Genomic DNA, 7,648 nt, shown 5'->3' with positions numbered 1-7,648 from the left:
GGTATTGCTTAGGGTACAAGTGTGTAGGTTGTGGAGTTACAGGGACCCAGGTTTAAATCTGGCCTCGGCCCTTTGTGAAGCCGGGACAAGTCGGTGACCTTTGTGTGCCTCAGTTTCTTTATGAAATGGGGTGATGAGACCCACTGCATTAGGTTGTGCCTGACCCTAGTAAGTACTTCCTACATTTGCTATCATTTTCACTGTTACTCTTTTTATTAAATGAATATTTGATATTGGTAGACCTGTGAAACACAACAGAAGGATTTGTCTGAGCCCCACCCTCCTGCTAAGGAGCTGGAGTAGCTAACCAGTCTGGCCAGGGCACCAGCAGCTTCCCCGGGGCTTCTGGTGCACCAGGTTCCTGGTTCAGGAGCCTCAGGCCACCCTTGAATGATGCTCACTGACCTGCTTGAAGCCCGGCAGGTGAATAAGTACTTGCAAGCACTGAATCTTCCCTAAGTGATTTTTCTGTAGGGGCTTCCTTTCCCTCCATCAAGCCCTTCACACTCCAAGGGGCCGGTTTTACTGGCTGCAAGCAGTGTCATGCATGCTGGAGGCCACTTGGGCACAGACCCCATCCCCTGCCATGCCGGCTTCATGCACTTGGCCAATTGGATACTTTTTCCCCAGCAATTTGAAGTTTGAATGGGAGACACATAGAGTCTGGGGGCTGTTGACCCTGAGCCACCTTAGTGTCAGTGGCCTAGAGAGAAGGTTCCGGGCTGGGCCCCTGAGTGGCCACTGTTCTGCCATCAAGAGCCTGGCCATTCCCAGCCAGCAGCTCCTCTGAGTCAGTGGGCTACCTGCTGATTTCCTCTCTAAGCCCCTGAGGCCAAGACTTGCTTCAGCAGCTTCCAAAGTCTGAACTTCCTGGGAGTAGCCTGGGAGCCACAGCAGCTCGGTCCCTGCCCGGCCTGCAGGGCTGCCTGCGTCTGGGCTCCTGTCTCTGTAGCTCTGTCTCTCTTGGATCAGGCAGTGTCAGCTGGTAGCTGGTGAAGCATGGCACTTTTTGTTCCAGGTTTTCTTTCCTCCTTTCTTTCTTTCAGATGTTATTTCTTTATTTCTAGAGAGAGGGGAAGGGAGGGGGAAAGAGAGGGAGTGACATGAGATAGAAACATCAATTGGTTGCCTCTTGAATGCGCCCCAACCAGGGACCCAACCCGCAACCCAGTCATGTGCCCTGACCGGGAATTGAACTAGTAACCTTTTGCTTTGTGGGATGACTCCCAACCCACTGAGCCACAGGTTCTTTTTGAAGATAGATTTCTTTGGCCAAGCTCTGGGGAACTTCCAGTGTTATACCATCATATGCCTCTTGCCACTGCAAACAGTGCTGTTTGACCACTTCCCACCAAGGGCCCTGACAGCCACTGCAGGTCTGGGCACCAGCTGCTGAAACGCAGTGAAAGGATGTCTTCATCAAAGGGCATCCCTGAGGCTTTAAGGTGCCAACCCACTTCCAAGAGGTTGACATGGTAGTCAGCATCTCTCAAACTTGTTTGACCCCTGACTCCTTTTGTGGGGACCATCTTGTGAGTCTGACACTCTGTGGAACACACCGGGGAAGGCATGGAAACAGGAAGGATGAGGGTGGGGATGCGCAAGAGAATTAGACTCTGAAAGGATCAGATAAGAAGAGGGGAAAGGGTGGAGCAGAAACCGAGAAAGAGCACGAGGAAAGAACGAGAGGCCACCCAGAGTCCCCAGCTTGGAGGACCCAGTGGGCACAGTTTTGGGGAAGCCTGAGATGCCTCTGACGGAGCCATAAATGTTGTTACATCTGCTGATAACAAATATTAAGGTAAATAAGTGACTGCCAAGGAAGCCACACCTGGGACTAATGCTACCTGGAGAGGGGGCTGTTGCCTGTCAAGAGCCCCTCCTCGTTCTCCCACTGCCTTGTGGATCCCATTTTGGGCACCCAACCCAGGACACGCTGACCAGCAGCTTCTCACCTAGAAGTTGATTTTTTGTTTCTTCAATTAAAAAATTCCTGCCGGGTCATCGAGTTTGTGTGAATGCGAGGTGGCTCTCCAGTGTGAGGTGGTTAAAATGTCTTTGGCAAAATGATCACTATTTGAAAAGGACATGATTCTAGGCTCGAGAGCTTGAAGGAAATCAAATTTAAAACCACAAGGAACAATAAGAGGAATCAGTTTTGTGGTTACGTAAGAACTAATGGTGGAGAGATTACCTCAAGATGGCAGCTTCAGCCCTTGCTCCAACTACCATTCCTACCTAGCCCCCTGAACACAACCCAAAAAATGTGTTTAAAAAATCTCTGATGGAGCTAGAAACTACAAAGGGATATCCTCATGGTCAGAAGTTATGAGAATAAGGGATGCAGGAAAGTTAAAGGCCAATAGATGGGATTGAACCGAAGGTAAAAGTCTAAGCAGAAATGCTCAGAAGAAGACGCCTGTAAGAGAGGGGCCAGCCTCAAGGACCTGCCCAGTGCGGGGGGCGGAGGGGGGCCCCCCACAGAGGGGGGTCCGGGGTCCGGTGACATGTGGGGAGGGCTTGCTCCTCCCACGGCACCACACACCAGCGAAGCAGGACTAGCAGACAGCAGGGAGATCAGGACAAACTCGAGGAACTCATTTACCACACAGGGGCAGGGCCCAGGGCTCATTTCCTTCATAAACAATGAATCCTTTATCAATAAGGTAAAGACCAACAGCCAACAGGAAAAATGGGGCCAAAACAGTGTCAGGAAGCTCACAGAGAAAGAAATACAAGTAACTGGTGCCCGTGTGAAGATTCTGGATCTCACTCACAACTAAAGAAATGCTAAGTAAGACAACAAGACACACGCAGTTCACTTCTGGCGAAGATGTGAAAACATTTCGGGTTCACAGGGCTGGGAGGGTGTAGGGGGCAGGGCTCGTACATGGCTGCGGGGTGTGCATTGGTGCAAACTTTCCGGAGGACAGTCTGCCATTCGCTACCAAACAGAATTCTTAAGGTACTGGAGGAAAATATGATATAATATTTTTTATACACGAAATGGGAAAACCTAACTAAGCAAGACACAAAACCTAGAAACCTTAAATCTGAAAAAATGGACAGATTGGACCTCAAACATTGACAACATCAGTAGGACTAGAGACCATATCAAAGGTACAAGACAAGTGACCGAATGGGTACAACATGCATAATAACCCCAAATACGAAGAGTCCCTTCCCACCAAAGGCTAAAGCTTTATTGTTCCAGTGCGTAGTCAGAGGACAAAACCAGGAGATTCACGGGAGCAAAAATTAGAATGGCCTCCAGCTGAGAAACGGTACCTCTGCTCACTGTGGATCCAAGAAGTGCACATTTCACAGCGGATGATGTCCATCCGGTGTCGGCAGAGGAACGAGTGCTCCCGTGAGCTGTCAGCGGTACGTGCTGGTGGAGTCTTGCAGGGCCATTGGAAGCACCTATGGAAATCTGCAGACAGGCTTCTAGGAACCTTTCCTTTGGAAAGGCCTGGTCCACGGCACAGGGATATGTGAGCAATTGTCACAGGGCAATTTGTATTAGAGAAGAACTGGAGGACATTGAAATAATCAGAGAAGTATTTTTTAAATTAATGCCAAAAACGGGGGGAAATGCTACATACCTGCTTTTCAGCAAAATATTAGAGTGAGCTGAAATTCCGTCACCTCCTGTCCTTGAAATCAACCCAAACGGACTCTCAGGCACAGGCAGAACCCAAAAGGAGGCCCAGGGCTCCGTGTGACCCAGCCCCACCTCAGGAAAGAGATGAAGGAATGCATTCCCTTCATACAGTCCCACCCAGCGGGCTGGGGAGGCAGATGTGGGGTGAGCATGGGGCCATAACTGCACGGAAGAGCAGAATGAAGGCTGTGTCTGCCACCGGCCCATACCCTGTGCCCATTTCTAGGCCGAGCACTCTGCCCAGTCCTCTGACATCAGGTTCAGAATGAGGAGGAGCGCTTACCTGTATCATGCGAAGTCATGGGGCACTTCCAGTGAGGACACTGTAAACCTGCCAGCCCAGAACGGCCCGGATCCAGGAGGAGTCCCGACTGTCCTCAGGCTGGGCTGCAGATCTGTGCTCGGTCCTCTGCCAGCAAGCACGGGTGACTCAGCCTCCCAGGGCGCAGCTTCTCTGTCCGCCTCCACCACTTGGTCTCATTCATGACTCCTCCTGTGTTGTCACTCCTACTGGTAGTCAAAATATAAGGCATGGGCACCCGCCAAGCAAAACAGACACCGGCTGTACACAGCGGATAGAGGGAGCAAATTACCCCAAAACTCAGTGGCTCGGGACAGCAAACATTTATGATGTCACACACTGAGGGGTCAGGAATTCGAAGCTGCTTAGCTGGGTGGTTCTGGCTCAGGGTCTCTCATGAAGCTGTAGTGGAGATGTCAGCTGGAGTTGGAATCCTTTGAAGGCTTTAACGGGGCGGGAAGAACCACTTCTGAGATGTGTCATCACAAGGCTGTGGGCAAGAGGCCTTCGGGCCTCACCAGCAGGCCTCCCCGTGGGGCTGCCTGAGCGTCCTCGCAACATGGCAGCCAGCTTCCCCAGAGGGAGCTCTCTGACAGAGCAAGACAGGGTCACACCCTCTCATTTCTGCAGCCCACTGGTGGTCATACAATCCAGCCGTCTTCTGGGTGGGAACGGCAACATGGGTATAAATACCAGGAGGTGAGGGTCAGTCAATGAATCATGACTTCCCACTACCGTCAGGATACAGTGCAAATGCCTGGCCTTGGCCCAAAGACCTGGCGTGAACTGGCCCCCGCCTGCTTTCCAATCTCATCACGTCCCTCTTCCCGACTCGCAGTAAACTGCAAACAGAACAACCTTCCACCTGTTCCTCAACATCCCGGGTCCATCCTTTATATAGTCTGCTCCCTCTGCCTGCAGTCCCCTCACGCAGACCCTTCTGTGGCTGCTTCCTTCTCATCTCGCAGGTCTCAGCTCGAATGTCACCCCCGGCAGGCTTCCCTGAGCAGCTCGTCAAAAAATAGTCCCCACCCCTGCCTGTCACTCTCTCCCACGTTACAAATGTACGAACACCACGTGAATGATGATGACACAGCTACATGTTACGGTTTGCCACACACAGTCAGCACCGACACCACACTACACTGCCTCCGGAGATGCCGCTCCCACCGCTGTGCGTGCCCTTCCTCCCAGCACCGACCTCAGGACGGCACGAGTCCTTGCTTACAGGCCAGACTGCTCTTGCTGGTTTAAGCTGAAGAGGAATTGATCGAGTACATCAGGGGACTCATAAAATCTCCCGGAAAGCAGGAAACCAGCAGCTTGTGAGAAGAGTTCATGGCTTCACTCCAGAAGTTAGGGCTCTCTGCCATTCTCTTGCTCCTGTATTTATTTATTGCTCATGCCTTTATTATTGCTTGCTAGAGCACCGTTCTGCGTAAGCACATTGTGGACAGGGATCGTGTTCAGCCCTGTAGCTTCAGCACCTAAAAACAGTGCCTGCCAAAGGCTAAGTTAATGCAGTGTGTCCATGAAGGCCCCCTGACGCTGACACGGCTTACCTGGGGAACCGGTAGGGAACTGGGGAAATGACAGTGTGTGACTTCCAAGCCTCTGTTCCCATGGATAAACTGTCTCATTTTTTGGCTGTTCCCAATTTCAGATTCCAGAGAGGAGGAATCTCATTGGCTCATCTCATCTCTTTGTGCTAAGCCCTAAGTTGCAGGGGACCTATAAACTGGGGGCTCTGGGGAGAGATATCCGCCCCACTTGAGTAGACCAGAAGGGGCTGTTGCATCTGAGACTTGGGGATTGCGAGTCTAGACCCGTGGGAGCACCGCTTCCCTGAGGATCGGACTCTGAAGTCTCCATAGAGTTTTCACACCCTGGTGTCAGAGTTATTCATGAACATCCCTTAAATGACCCCCAGATTTCTCTACCCTACCCTACCTCCTCTAAAAACTCCAGTTCAGCCAATTTTGCTTTCCAAGTGGGAACAGATGGCTGTTTCTTTGGTTGAGCACCAGATGAAGTACTTGGTCTGCCTTCTGAGTCTTACAGGAAAAACACATGTTCTTCGACATTAGAGCCTCACTCCCGTAGGATGCGATGCCCACAATGCAAGGGGTGCGTGGGACCCTAGGCCCCCAGAGAACTCGGCCCTCTTGCATTGTCCACTTCTGCTCCAGTGGGGTGGGCAATGAGTTCAAAGGGAGACAGGAAATGATCCTCTCCCCTCCCTTTTCCTCCTTTCTCCTCCTTCCCTCTTTCTTATTGCTATTCCATTTTGAACACGTACATACTGTGGTTTATTTAAAGACCCACTTACTCTTATTGGATTAACACATGAAGTGCGAGGAAGTCTGAATCTGAGGAAGAAAATTGACCCCTGAGCACAGGAGTAAAAGCAGAAAGCAGGGCCGAGGTGTTGGTGACCCTATCCTCTGAGGCAGGGAAGACAGCTCGTACCTGTTCTCAGGGCCATCAGACAAGGACAGTGCAGGGGAATCAGTGCCCCGTGACATTAGCTGGTCCCTGGGAGCTTCGATGAACAGGACTACAGGGATTGGATTATTAAACAGAAGACAGACAAGAGAAATCTATGTGGCAAAGGGGGGGAATTAATGGAGAGATGAAAGGAAGGCTAGGGAAAATGCCAGACTCTTAGGATAGAGTATGATGATAGAATATGAGGAAAAAAACCCCTCCCTAGCGGGTGTGGCTCAGTGGATTGAGCGCTGCTGGCCTGCAAACCAGAGGGTCACCAGTTCGATTCCGGTCAGGGCGAATGCCTAGGTTGCGGGCCAGGTCCCCATTAGGGGGTTTGCAAGACACAACCACACATTGCTGTTTCTTTTCTTCTCTTTCTTCCTCCTTTCTCCTCTCTAAAAATAAATACATACAATATTTTTTTTAAAAAATCAGAATATGAGGACAATATTCCTGACGTTTCTGAGTAAATCAAGTGAAACAGAATCAGTCATCGAAACTCGGTTATTCCCCCTTCTCACTTCTTTGCTGCTGTCTCCCCAGAACCTAAAACAGTGCCTGGCACACAGTCAGCCTTTAATATTTGTTAAATAAATGAACAAATGGCACTATAATGCACTGAGATGGGTCATCCTGTACCAGTTAAAATAAGAAGCCAAACTGACCTAAGATATATCCTGTAGGAATTCCTAAATATGATGGAAAAAAGAAACACTTCTAAATTTCAAGCAGAAAAAACAAAGCCAGATGACTCTCAAAAATTTTGATAATCAGGTCAGCTTTGAACTTCCCAGGGCAAAACCGTCATTGCCTGAGGCAACAGAGTGAAAACTAGGAGTCCTGAAGCGGGGGAGCCTCCCGGGACTCCCGAAGTGGAGAAGACAGACCTTCAAGGAAATATCAGACCCAGGAACTCAGGAAAATGGCCTGTAGGGCCTTTGGCCAGAGCAAAGACTAAAGGACACCTGAAAGGGAGTGCTCGTCGTCACTCCTGCCTTCACTGCTGGGACGTTCCCGGCCAGCTCGCCCAGCAGCTGCAGCTCTGGGACACTGCAGGCTCCTTAGCCCGGGGCGGAGACCTGGGGGACAGTCTCTGCAGAGCCTGTGGGCACTCTGTGCAGCTGGGGCGGGCTCCGTCCCCACTGCCTGCCCCCCCACCCCCCCGCAGAATGGGGGCCCAGCCTCGCCTGCTC

At 51.0% G+C, this 7,648-nt stretch overlaps 1 long non-coding RNA gene across 2 annotated transcripts; it reads right to left on the bottom strand.

The window, feature by feature from the left end:
- Nucleotides 1-214: 214 nt before the first annotated feature.
- LOC123479867 (uncharacterized) lies at nucleotides 215-4,934 on the bottom strand. Of its 2 annotated transcripts, XR_006655655.2 has the most exons (4): nucleotides 4,258-4,934; nucleotides 3,948-4,174; nucleotides 3,289-3,533; nucleotides 215-1,063 (listed from the first exon to the last, which is right to left on the bottom strand). It is a non-coding gene; the product is annotated as an uncharacterized lncRNA (long non-coding RNA). The 2 variants fall into 2 exon arrangements; XR_006655654.2 differs by having other exon boundaries at nucleotides 3,948-4,934.
- Nucleotides 4,935-7,648: the final 2,714 nt, after the last annotated feature.

This window comes from Desmodus rotundus, chromosome 10 (assembly GCF_022682495.2).
Source record: "Desmodus rotundus isolate HL8 chromosome 10, HLdesRot8A.1, whole genome shotgun sequence".
In the NCBI taxonomy this organism is placed as follows: Eukaryota; Metazoa; Chordata; class Mammalia; order Chiroptera; family Phyllostomidae; genus Desmodus; species Desmodus rotundus.
This window is presented reverse-complemented; position numbering and strand designations above follow the sequence as displayed.